This window comes from Triturus cristatus, chromosome 12 (genome assembly GCF_964204655.1).
Source record: "Triturus cristatus chromosome 12, aTriCri1.1, whole genome shotgun sequence".
Classification (NCBI taxonomy): domain Eukaryota; kingdom Metazoa; phylum Chordata; class Amphibia; order Caudata; family Salamandridae; genus Triturus; species Triturus cristatus.
Window position 1 is genome coordinate 63873228 of NC_140595.1, and position 12909 is coordinate 63886136.

A 12909-nucleotide genomic window follows, 5' to 3' on the forward strand; every position below is an offset into this window, starting at 1 on the left:
GGCACTGGCAAGCTCCTCAAGCCCCTTTGTTCTGGTGAACCGGAAGTAAACAATTAATTACGCAACGGAGGGCAGAGCCTGTGGCATGGAAGAAGTGGGGTAACGGTTACCGGGTCACCTTCGCAGAGAGGGGTATGGGATCAGTCAACCAGGTTGGCGGGCGGGAAGCACATTGGCTTGCCCAGGTAATAAAGAGGGTACGCACCAGGACTGAAGAAGCACAGGGTTGGGCTGGGAACAAACGCTTACCCGGAAGGAAACGTGTGGACACCGGAAGTGAAAAGTCACCCGGCCAGGTGGGAACCGGCTGGTTACCCGGGAGTGTGTGGGCACCGGAAGGCAAAGGGTCATCCGGTTGGGTTGGAAGCAGACGCTTACCCAAGGAGTGTGTGGCAACCGGAAGTAAAAGGTTACCCGGTCGGGCTGGAAGCAGAGGCTTGCCCGGAGTGAAAGGGAAGGGTTGTGTTCCCAGGGGGATAGGTCGCCAGGGGCAAGGTGAGCTGCACTGAAGGCAAGGAAAGGCAAGGCACAGTGCAGAGATTATGGGGTAAGGACACAGGCTCTCCGGACAAAGTAATGATGTGTAAAGGATCGCTTGTAAGTTCAAAATGCCTAATAAACTGCGGCCTCAATTCTTCCATAAAAACCACAAACTCGTGGTGGTCTGAAGTTATTGGGATTCGGGTGCAGCGACCATGTGGGGGGTGCCTCTGCTGAGGGATAGGAGGCGGATTCATGTTGAAAAAACAGGAGGTGGGTTTAAGCAGCAGGACCCGGGAGACTTTCATGCAGCAAGGCCAGGAGGCTGGGCAGGGACACAGTAATGATCCGACAAACAAGTCAAGAATTATTCACATTATAAGCGGCAAGTACACCCATAGGGGCTAGCTCCTGAAAGAATCCAGATGAACACAAAACTATACAACTGAATGGAGAGCCGTAGACTTTTTAATCTATCTTTTGATGTAAACGGAAGCTCACTTCTTCTCTAGTGGTGCACGCATTTTACGTAAAAAATTTGGTACATCTTTTAATGGTAACAGAAACTCACTTCCCGCACACCAATGCCCTAAATTAAAATATGGTGCTAATTTGGAAATTTAGTAGGATAAAATTCACTGCATAGGTTTACCGCATTATCATGTTGAAATTACCACCTTCTTCTATTTTCATTTTTATATTACCTATGTAGTAGTGATACCGAATGTATGACGTTACAACGCATGCATTCACAACGCGGTATTTTACATCGCGTTCGTTACAATGTAAGTCGTTACTACGACTTGCGCTGGAGGGTGCTGGACTTAGGAATAGTATGATTTACTATTCCAACTCCAGCCTCGGTAACAGTAGGGAAGGCGTTGGAATAGTAAATCATACTATTCCTTAGCTTAGAGCGCCGTCCAGCGCAAGTCGTTGTAACGACTTGCGTTGTAACGCCCGCGATGTACACATACTGCGGTGTAACGACCGCGTTGTACAGGTCGTTCTCCAGTGATACCACATGTGATAGCGCAAGCGGTAAAGACGGCTGATTAAAAACCAGCAACAGAAGAAGCCTTAGTAATATAAATCAATGTAGACAGCAGCAAATATCTCTAAAACATCTTCTGTACACCACTGTTGTTAAAATAAGATGAGCAAATGTTTTTTTTTTTTTTGGCAAGTGATGACACAGTGAAATGTGTGTAGACAGAAGTGTAGACCAGGGCTCCAGGAGAAGGCATTTAAATTGTTTCTCTTAATACAACTGAGCCCAAGGACACAGACAGTGACGTTATGCTATTCAGACTTAGTAATTACAGGTATTTAGACACTTAGATCCAATATTCACAACTCAGGCCAGGCTAAAATGTGTGCTAAAGAAGGTGTGGCATTTACACCAGCGTAACCACATTCTACTGCAACAGGTCGTTTATTAAAATACAAAGAATTCTGAGAATATACCCAAAAATATTCACGCTAGTCACTGGTGGGATTAGGCACGGAATAATTTATCATACATGCATCCCTCCATGACCCATCCACAATAAAACACACACAAACTTAACAACCACATGTAAGATAAATTAAATAGAAAAATGATGCTGTCACCCAAACGTGGCGGGCATAATTTTGCAATAAATAAAAAGCTAAACAATTAAACAAATCAGCGTCAGCCATCTTGGAAAGGTATTGAGAGTAGTGTATCCATATTTTAAAGTTCCACCTTGGCTGCCACGATTAAAAGCAAGGCCTCAACCTTGCACAGCTTGCTTGGCAAAGTACTCTTCTTAAAAACAAGGGCACTCACAAAACTTCACTGTAACAAATGTTTATTTTTTGTACTCATGTAGTGGCAGTCTAAAGTAAAGTTTATGGCTGAGATTTAAAGAGGCAGGACCCAACGTCTGCTGTCTTGCTGTACATTTCTATTCCCCTCACCATTCAAAGTAATTGCAACACAGATCCTACGAGGTTGTCACCCTCCCCAGCATGGCTTTGTCCAGAGGTCTTAGCAGCTCTTCAAGCAAAAAACACCCTCCAACCACCAACGCATCCTCTCCAAGCCACTCTTCTGTCCATTCCCAACAGTGACCAAAGTGTCTTCAAAGCATAAGCAGCTTACGCCAAATCTGCAGATAGCTCACCAACGAGCATCTGCACACGCAAGTCACCCGGCGTACCACCGTATCCGATGGCTTAGTAAGTGAACCATGCAATGATCTGCATGTCGCGGATTCAAATCCTGCCAAAGTCCACTCAGCCTCCCATCCTCCCTAGGTCAATCAACTGGGTATCACTGAATTGGGAGAACCACAACTAGCGAAAGCAGTGGAGACAATAAAACCTCAAAGCATGTACGCCCATGCACCATCACAGGGACCCAACTGACCAACGACAAAACACCTTGAAAGGGCGCACAACTAAAAGACTACCGAGTGGAATTAATACAGAGCACCATTTTATGTTACAACACCAACATAAGAACAAACACCTCGCCCAAAAACATCACGCCTGCCAGTTAAACAGGAGGCGCGTCATTATTTGATATAATTCCAAACCACCCCTTCGTTTCCGGTGATTCATCGCTGTTTTCTGTTGCAAAGACACTCCTCTGCTTACTCAGGGTCAAGTGAACTGTATGTTTAGACCAATAAATTGCACTGTATTGGAAACACTTTTTAAAGAGCTGGACATATATCTCACAGTAAATTAACATTTTGATCTTAGGTTTTTCAGCTATTCCTTTCTCTTCTGTGCTACACCTTGCAGGTTATGCTACATAAGATCTTCGTTCTGGCTTTTTATTTTTACCTTGGGTGATTCAATTTGCTTTCTCCTCTCATTTTCCTAAGTCAAACGTACAAGTTGCATTTACATTTTCGGAGGAATTTCGACTGTATGATATGTTTCCATTTCCTCCACAAAGTGAAACAGCTCCTACAAGAGCTATTGACTTCTAACACTTTTAACTATCTGTTGGAGGGATTCCAAAGGTCTGATTTCAAAATAAACATTGGCAAATTCAACAGGTCTCGTGTTGGCTGCCAGGCTTTTGGATTTGTCCGCGCTTTGTCTTGTTATGCTCTTGCGCAAAACTTTATTGTTGGGGAAGCTGCAGGACCAAAGGTTTAAACAATGACATCTCACAAACAAAGTTAATTTTACTAAAGATATAGAACTTGTTCATCAGGGCTGCAACAAGGCACCACAAGAATCAGTTGTCAACTAACAAAATAGCCCTGCATTTAGCACAAACATACAGTATGTGTGGTACAGGTGAAACCGAACAGTGAACTATGTGGTAAAGCAACCTGTGGAGTTCATTTACGTGGAACCCTGCCCCCTTAGGGCCAACAGTCAAATGCAAAAAACCTTTCTGCCAGGCATGAGTTATATAATGTTATTAACCTGGGAACTCTTAACTGTAGTTAACCGCTCTAGTGAATAGGCCATTTTCCCTAATGTCTAACCTTGAGCAACCTAACAGTTTTCGACATTACTGTTTCCAGCTGCAACCTTAAATCGTTCCCTTCTTGTTGATTAATTCCACTGGAGTATGCATAAAGATTGCTAATATGTACTCTCTCTGCCTTCTTTGCAAAAGACGGATAACATAGCCTCTTTCAGTCTTACTTTATTTATTAATCTCTGCATCCATTTGGGTGTTTTATTTTATTCACTTCCCTGACAGTGTTGATTATTTTTGTTATTACTAATTGTATGGCATAGCATGTTTAATGTATATCAAATATACCATTGAACAAGCAAGGCACAATCTACCATCGCTAACATTTGGGGTATCTCCTGGCATCCCTACTACACTGTAATCATCTACAGTGGTTCAGTAACCCCAGATCAGTCTATTTGCTTCACATATTTAATCGCTGTTTACATGAAAATATGGATGGTAACTATAACTAGCAAGGTTATCCACCTAAGGTTCCAAGTGACGTAAACTGGAGAACAAGTGCAAGTGTTCCAGGCCCTTCCCTATCCTGGAAATGGATTTACTCCTGCACCTGACAGGAGCCAATATCTGATCTTTGATGCTGTCCTTCTAAACAGTGTAGCTCAAATATGTCAACACTCTCCAACTCAAACAACTCAAATAACGCCTTGTTGTGCTTCTCCTCTTTTTCTCCAAATTAAGAATGAATTGTTAGAAGAACATGACATTTTCTAGAATCTCGAAACATTTTTGCTCGGTGAACTGCAAAACCATGGACACCGGTTAGAAGGGCCATCGACAAAACCAATAGGCAGCTAGAGGGAGCTAAATATTATGTCAAAGGTTAAAATTCACTGTTGAGTCCTTGTGATAGTATGCTGGAGAAAGTTTAATCAGGCTATTAACATGCTTCTCTTAACATGGTTATATCTCATTATTAAACTGAGAAGAGGTGTTTTTCTCCTCAAATGTTTTTATTAGGGGTTCTAAGGTCGATACACATTTGAGACCTCTTGATCATTCCTGGCTTTGTTAACAAAAATCACTGGGGCTAAACATTGAGGATTATCTATTAAATCATTGCATCCTTCATAAACCTTTACACCCCCAATTTAAATCCTTCATCAAGTGTAGAACATGCCTTACCTCAGGGCAACTGGGACCTAACTTCTAAAGTACTACCTAATGGTAGAAATTCTTCATATGCCCCAGCTTCTGCACAGAACCCATTGGACATCTTTTACTTACATCAATATCTTACACTTTCTAGTTATTCATATCTTTGATTGTGTAGGGCTGGGATCCAGCTTGACTCCACTTTTTTCAGGTGCCTCAATTCCAATTATTTCTACCCACTTTGCCAACTGTACACTGGTCTTTAAAACCTATTTTCGCATGGGGCTTCACTTCAAAAATCATTCTTTAGGCTTACCGCAACCCACCACGATGTTTATCTTTTTCCTCTATTTCCACAGCACTTTCCCCAAAGACTCCTCCAACACTCTCTTTACCCACTAAGTAAGTGCCGCTGCTCCAGAGCAGTGTTAGAAGTGTCGAACCGACAGAGGAGGAAGGATGATGAATAGTATATTTCAATGTTCTACTCTCACTGTCAAACCTAGGGGAGGATGTAGCCTAAAGGCCTGGGCGGTCCACCTCAAATCTGGGGAACCGGGTACGAGTCTCTGCATTGACGCTCAATATCTTGTGATTCTGGGCAAATCACTTAATCTCCCCGTGCCTAACAAAAATGAATGTGTCCTTGTGTAACGGAACTGGTGCTCATGTAAAGCGCTCTGATACCCGATACCATTGGGGCAAGTATGCGCTATATAAAACTTTGAGAAAAAAAAAACCTGTTGGTAGGAGTGCAGCAGAGTACTTACTCACACATGCAGTGCTTGTGAAAGAGGGGAGCCTTTAACATCACCCCAAAACACAGGCACAGCTGTGTTTGCAGCAGAGATAAAGCCTCTTCATGCTCCATCAACACTAACTGTTTGAGGGCGAAAGTTGGGGGCTCTAGAAGTGAAGAAAGATTTCCAACCTGGTTGTCCAAGCATTTTGCCTGCAACCAGTATCCTTTGCCAAGGACTCCAGAGGTCTACATAGATTGATGAGTGAGTTGCCCAAAACTGAAGGAACTAATTTTCATATTAGATGAGACGTTGGTGCCATACGTGCCAACAGACCTGCTTCAGGCATAAGCCTACCAATTTTAAAAGCAAAAATGGCTCTAGTTTAGCTCCCCCACACCTAAAGTTGACCCTATTTCAATGCTAGTCAATAGGGAAAATAAATCTTCCCGTTTTGTTTTTAATCTCAATTTCTTATTTCCGAATGTTGGCATATGTGTTCGGTGCTGGTCCTGATATGATGTGAACTACTGGACCTCACCGACCAAAGCTAATTCTCTGTTGCTGCGTGGCACATCCGGCAGCATCCTTTTGAACCACGATAAACAATCGAAATGGCTATAGTACCTCAGCATATTAGATGAAAATGGCAAAAACTCAAGTTTGTATCAGTGACCTATCAGCTTGCAGCACTGGATTCAGACAATGTCCTGGCATCAGTCCTTAAAACACCCTTTAGATAAAAAATAAAAAACAGACACAAAAATGAAATGAGTAAAAGTATGACTAATGGCATGGCAATGAAAAGATTACCGTAAACCATGTTCCGCCCACCAAGTCAGCAAAAAAAGGAAGGAAGGAAGGAAAAGAGAAATGAGACATGCAGCTGTTGTAAGGGGTTCGACTGGAGTGATTTAAGGTCACCAGCTTTTGCATTTACCTTAAACTTTAATGATATATTTTCAATCCCATTGTGAGGAAGGGTTCCCCAAGTTTGTGAAGATAATACGTCCATTACACAGAAAATACTACTTTTACAGAATTTTAACATCCAAAACAGTTGGCTTTAAAGGTCAACAAATATGGGGAATCAGCATAAAGTATACCTCAATGTTTCGACTCACCCTGGTCTTTCTCAAGTGTTTTTATCCACAGTCACCTCATTAAACACTAAAATCCTTATTGTTTATTTTGCGAGAAATTGAACTGACTCACAACATAGTAAAACATTCAGCACCTGATTCGCAAAGGGCCTCCGTACTCGTGGCGGAGGCCTTGCAGTCATGGGGGAGTCTCCGTACTCGTGGCAGAGGCCTTGCAGTCATGGGGGAGTCTCCGTACTCGTGGTGGAGACCTTACAGTCGTAGAGGAGTCTCCGTAGTCGTGGCGGAGGCCTTGCAGTCGTGGGGGAGCCTCCGTACTCGTGGCGGAGGCCTTGCTGTCGTGGAGGAGTCTCTGTACTCGTGGCGAAGGCCTTGCAGTCGTGGGGGAGCCTCCGTACACGTGGCGGATGCCTTGCAGTCGTGGAGGAGTCTCCGTACTCATGGCGGGGGCCTTGCAGTCGCGGAGGAGTGTCCGTACTCGTGGCGGAGGCCTTGCAGTTGTAGGGGAGCCTCTGCATTCGGGGCAGAATCTCCGCAATGAGACTGTTCATTGAGGAAATTCTGCCCCGAGTGCAGAGATTCCCCACAACTGCGAGGTGTATTGGAGGCCCTCTGTGGTTAAGAGGTAGAAGGTGGATGATTGCGGGGTGTGGCAGGGGCCCTCTGTGATTAAGAGGTAGAAGGTGGAAGACTGTGGGGTGTGTCAGAGGCCCTATGTGATTAAGAGGTAGAAGGTGGATGACTGCAGGGTCTGGCGGAGGCCCTCTGTGATCATATATATATATATATATATATATATATATATATATATATATATATATATATATATATATATATATATATATATATATATATATATATATATATATATATATATATATATATATATATATATATATATAAGCTAGTTCCTCCTTGGATTGAGCCCGTAGTGAGGTGGTACACCGAGCCAGTGGAACCACAGTAAATCCACAATAAAGTTTTCGCACCAGCAAAACATCATTCCGAGTGCACGCATTACTGGATTTTTTTTTTTGGGAGGGGGGGGGGGGGGGGGGGGAGACCGAGAAAAAAAAACAAAAACAAAAACACACACACACACTTCAGAATGTCTTGCAAGAATGTCTTGCATTACTTTGGAGATGAGGGAGTAAAACAAGGGGCAATTCTCATCCTATATAAACCTGTATTTAAACCACTTCCATCTCATCACCTATAATTTTATGTGCTAAGCTTGAACAAATACATAAGTATAATACAAAAGAGGAACGGCTGCATTAATGAGATAAAATACATTAATTAGTGGGCGATGCCTAAAGGTGGCAGCTAGAACTCTGAATTCTAGAGGCTGCGTTTCAAATCGTCAATTCTCATGGCAAAATATGTTAAATACTTGAGCATTCTTTCAAAGCATGAAGTGATTTTTTGTTAACACCAATGTTCTTTTAATGTGTTAATAGTGAAATATTTTAAATTGGACACGTGCACATCCTCGCACAATAACTCCTGGTGTTAACAACAAATGACTTCCTGCTTTGAAAGAATGCTCAAGTTTTCTCAATATTTCGCCATGAAAATTGACGATTTGAAACGTAGCCTCTGGCATTCAGAGTTATAGCTTCCACCTTTGGGGATCTCTTTGGAGGGCAATTTTGAACTCACATTGCAATTCCTTTGATCATGACACATTTTACACGACAACCATGCATTCTATCAACCAAACGTACAGGTCCGCATGATACAAAGCAACTTTAGTGCCAGTTACAGGTTATTCAAATGATAGACAACATAAAATAGGACAGCAGAACAGACAGACATTTTTCTCCATTTCTCTTTGTAAACCGTGTTTCTTGAAATTTGTGACTTAAGTTTGCAAAGCTTTTTTCATGGCCTGCATTCGGGCATGTCTGTTTGAATAGTAGGGTAAAGCAAGATTGACAATTTTACTACAGCTTAGTGTATGATATTCACCCTAAATGAGCTTGCAATAAAAGTACTGCTTCGTTTAATGAACAACATTAAACGAAGCAGTATTAAACGAAGTAGTAAAATGTGTTTTAAGAACACACTTTTTAACCAAGAGACAAAGAAAGCGTGTGTTTCTCAATGATCATCGGGCAGTGAGGTTAGATTGCGGCCATGTTAAAAAATTATTTGGAAGCCAGTAGATATTACGGGTTATCTCTGGCTGCAAAAACAAAACCCTGGCTGACCATATTTACAGACATGATGTGAAATTTGGATTTTAAACTCCTAGCCAGATCTATCAGCTGACTGGTTTCCTAACTGGAAATGAGATTTATTAAACTACTTATATTAAACTGCTTTACTAAGTTGGTATTACTGCCTTTACGGGGGTCATAATGAACATAATATAAGAAGGAATGATCAAGAAAGCAGATTAGTGTAAGCAAGGATGAGACAAGCTACAATGAAGACCACAGAAAATATAACTGTGGGAGCTGGGGAGGAAACTACATTTATTTCAAAGTAGTCTTGAAAGGTTCGACTTTAAATGCTTCCTGGAGGAGAGGAGAGATGGACCTCAAATCCCATAGGATATTTACCAGAATGAAGAAGCTGGTTGTGAAAAAGAACAATTTTGAGCTTGTGATGAACTTATTGCTTATTTTTGTGTACCCCCCTGGCCTCCTGAAATTCTTTAGATACATTGCTTTCTAAGCAATGCACCTAATCTTGACTTTCGTTCTGGCCTATAACGTCAGGCAGTGCGGGTCTCTTAGCATCAGCAAGATATGGTTAAATGTTTTCCATGTTAGAATTCTAGCTGTGGAGCACACAACTGCTTCCAGAGGTGCTAATGGGAATGTGTTGACTCTACTAGTAGTGAATCAAATTCTGGTGGTTAGGAAAAAAGATGTTTGATATTTTTAGTGAGTGCCTTTGATAATTAGAAGTTTTGGCAAAGCTGGTGATGTCTGTAGCTTGTGGGAGGGTGATACCACAAGAAAAGCCTGGCAACTTATTTGTCGGAGTTAGAGGGTGAGAAACACTCTACATGTAGTTCATCAATGAGTGAGGTTCCAACCCTGTTTCTCTCTTTCATCACGGCAATAATGTTTCAGTCCTGAAATTCTCTTTCACAAATCATCCTTGACATTTGAGTCTAGAAGTGGTGGCCAAAGGTAAAACATTTGCATGCGAAACTCATCGAATTTGGAAACCTCACAACATCGGTAAGGCCACAAAGTCTTACAATGACTCCGAACTTGACCCTAGAATTTGTGTCCATAGAATTTCAGCACAAATTTGAGAGAAGGCTGCCCACGCTTGAGGGTCGGAATGGCTTCTGCAAGAGCACCACAGACTTTGAATGGTGATTTCTTGTGCTTCTCCTTTCCCAATTCTCCAATGTCATTTTAGTTCGAACAGTTAACATGTGACAATTTCCCAAATTTCTTCTTGGAATACCACCAAAGCTTAAACATTTGTAGTGGTGAGGGGCAAAAGTCATAAATCTGGCACATTCTTTCAATATCAGCTGATTAAACATCCAAGGACAAGTATTGAAAATGTCTGGGTTTCATTTAACCTGAATATCATTTTTTAGCATTTGCAGAATGCATTGGATTGCATGTTGGGGTTTCAGGTCCGCAGAGATCCGATGTGTTCCTCAGACTGTCTCTTGGGCTTTGGAACAGCGGCTAAACTTCTGGAAGAAACCAGACCCATGCGTATTGATATCTTCTCGATGGATCTCACTGTCTTCTTTCACCTGCTGCTGGATATTGCACAGGATTTCTCTGTAGAACTGGGTGATAAACTTTACAAACTCGTCAATTGTGCAATGGTATTTATCGACTTTAAATTTCCACAAACTTTAGATTAATTTCAGGGGCTGTTTATCTGTTTTCTTCAGAGGAAGATGCTGCTTGGGGTATTAGTTGAAAATGATCTTCTGGAGAGGTCAATTGTGACTGTGAGAGGAAGCTCTGTCTGTAGTGTACCAGGATCAATGACAGACTTTAGAATCCCTGTAATGCTCCCTGCAAATGTCATGGCCTGGAACAAAGTTTTGGAGGAAAGATGCATATTTAACCAACAGGTGAATATTAATGTGGAAGACGCTTAGAGCTGAATGTTTTATGGCACTTTGCAAAACCTTACTTCAATCAGAATATTCAAGGCATCCTGTTGTCCATCAAGAAAGAGGTATCATGAACATTGCCCCGCGCATCTATCTAATACTAGTTTTCAGAGCTGTAAAATGACCAGTGGGGTTCTGTTTTTGATAGAATACAAATTCACTTGCCGTATTACTAGGTGTCAGTTAAGGAGATCTGGTATTAGCACTTTCACCAGCTTCCTCTTTCCTGCGGCTTTGGATTTTTTCATGGTTCATGATACCGAAGATTGTCAGTCCTCCTTTTCTTGCAGTATTTACGTATTCTTTTTTTATGGTCTTTCCAACTGCACACATGGCACTTTTGTCTATTGGAAAGAAATTCACCCTTATGAGGGAACTCAGATACACAGAGGTAGCATTACTTATAAAGTGATTACCTGGAAACCTCTCTGCTACAACAAATGATGTCACATCACAAGGGCTTATAGGGCAGTGCGAACGTTCTGGTCTGACAGGTCAGTGTGTGCGCCTGTTTGTTGGCTGTTTGTGTGCCTGTTTTATGGTCTGCTGAGCTAGGTATTGCTGTTGATTTCCCGGATAGTAAAACAAACATTGCCTGCAGCAAGCTCAAATTCTTGCAGTCTTCAATACATTGCAAAACTCTTATACAGCATATCTATACAAGTTCAAAACTGACCACATTTGCAAACATCGGTCACCTTTTTTAGCTATCTAATTCACTAATATGGGCCACTTTTATTTTGGTACCAGGGCCTATTTATGACTCAGTCTCACCCCGGTCACATATTGCTGCCCATTCTTGGACTTGTCCACAGTGTCTGCATCGATGTCAGCGTGGTTTGTGCCATTCAAGCCATTGACGTGTCCTCCAATGGTCTCAGTTTCAGGAACTGCCTGCGATGCAAAGAGAATTTTCAGTCCACTATCACTGAGATTCCAGAAACCTATTTTACGATGCTTGTGAAAATCACAGCGTTCCAAGCATAATTTCAAGCCAGTGGCGAATGTGTTGATTTCTCCTATGTTTTGGCAGAAGGAACTAGAAAATATATATATCTTTCACAGTTCACCTTTTTCTGTGGCATCAAGTACTAAAACTGATAGTGCTTGAGTCTGATATATGCGACAGGTCTCACTGTCAGCAAATTCAAATGATAACCCTTGTATCAGGACCCAGACGATGCACGTACAGACCTCTTTCATGCTCCTTAAATGTAAAGCCCACAGCCACAGTGACAATATCAAATTCCATAGCTGCCAAGGTTTCAGATTGCTTACATGTGACATTTTCATAATTTCAGAGTAATAACGAGTGACATTCAACGACTATGAGCAACACTTTCTCGCAAGCAAAATCAAGCACTGAAGATGAGGGAAACACATAAGTATCAGAAATCACACCCATGTGAGTAACGAGAAACTCTAAGAAGAGCTTAAAACTGCTGCAAAGTATCAGAAATGGAAGGGCACTAACCTAGTAAAAAGCAGTAACTCACAGCTAATCCTCACAAAATACAGTTTTGCAAATACGCGTGGTTCATGTTCTTTTGTGAAAACTGTCACTAAACAAATCTCTGATCTTGGTCAAGCAGTCCATTATTCACCAGAGTTAACTTGACATTTTTATTATTGCATGAAAACTCCTGGACACACAAAGAATTCAGCCCCACTGCCAGCTGATTTTAAACCCATGTCATTTAAACAAATCACCCTCCGCCCCCAGGTGAGCGCCAGGTGCAGTTTGGCATCCTCAAACAAGTGGAGCTGCTATGAACTACTGTCTTCTCAAAGTGTACAGGGCGGCACTGCACAGCCGTACTAATGCAGACACACACTGGGGAGTCAGCCAAAATAAAGCCATTTCAGCTTCAGAAAAATCAGGGGGTCTCCCGCCTGCATTGGGTCTAT

The 12909-nt window shown here is 42.0% G+C and overlaps 1 protein-coding gene across 8 annotated transcripts in view; it reads right to left on the minus strand.

Annotated features, from left to right (window-relative positions):
* JSRP1 (junctional sarcoplasmic reticulum protein 1) overlaps positions 1 to 12909 on the minus strand; it is a 185685-nt gene that overhangs the window by 166736 nt on the left and 6040 nt on the right. For 4 of the 8 annotated variants that reach the window (XM_085639994.1, XM_085639993.1, XM_085639995.1 and 1 more), the window contains exon 2: positions 11776 to 11895. The exons of the other annotated variants lie outside the window; for them this stretch is intronic. The gene's annotated coding sequence lies outside the window, so the exon portion shown is untranslated. The remainder of the gene's footprint in view (positions 1 to 11775; positions 11896 to 12909) is intronic. 8 annotated transcript variants of the gene reach the window in all.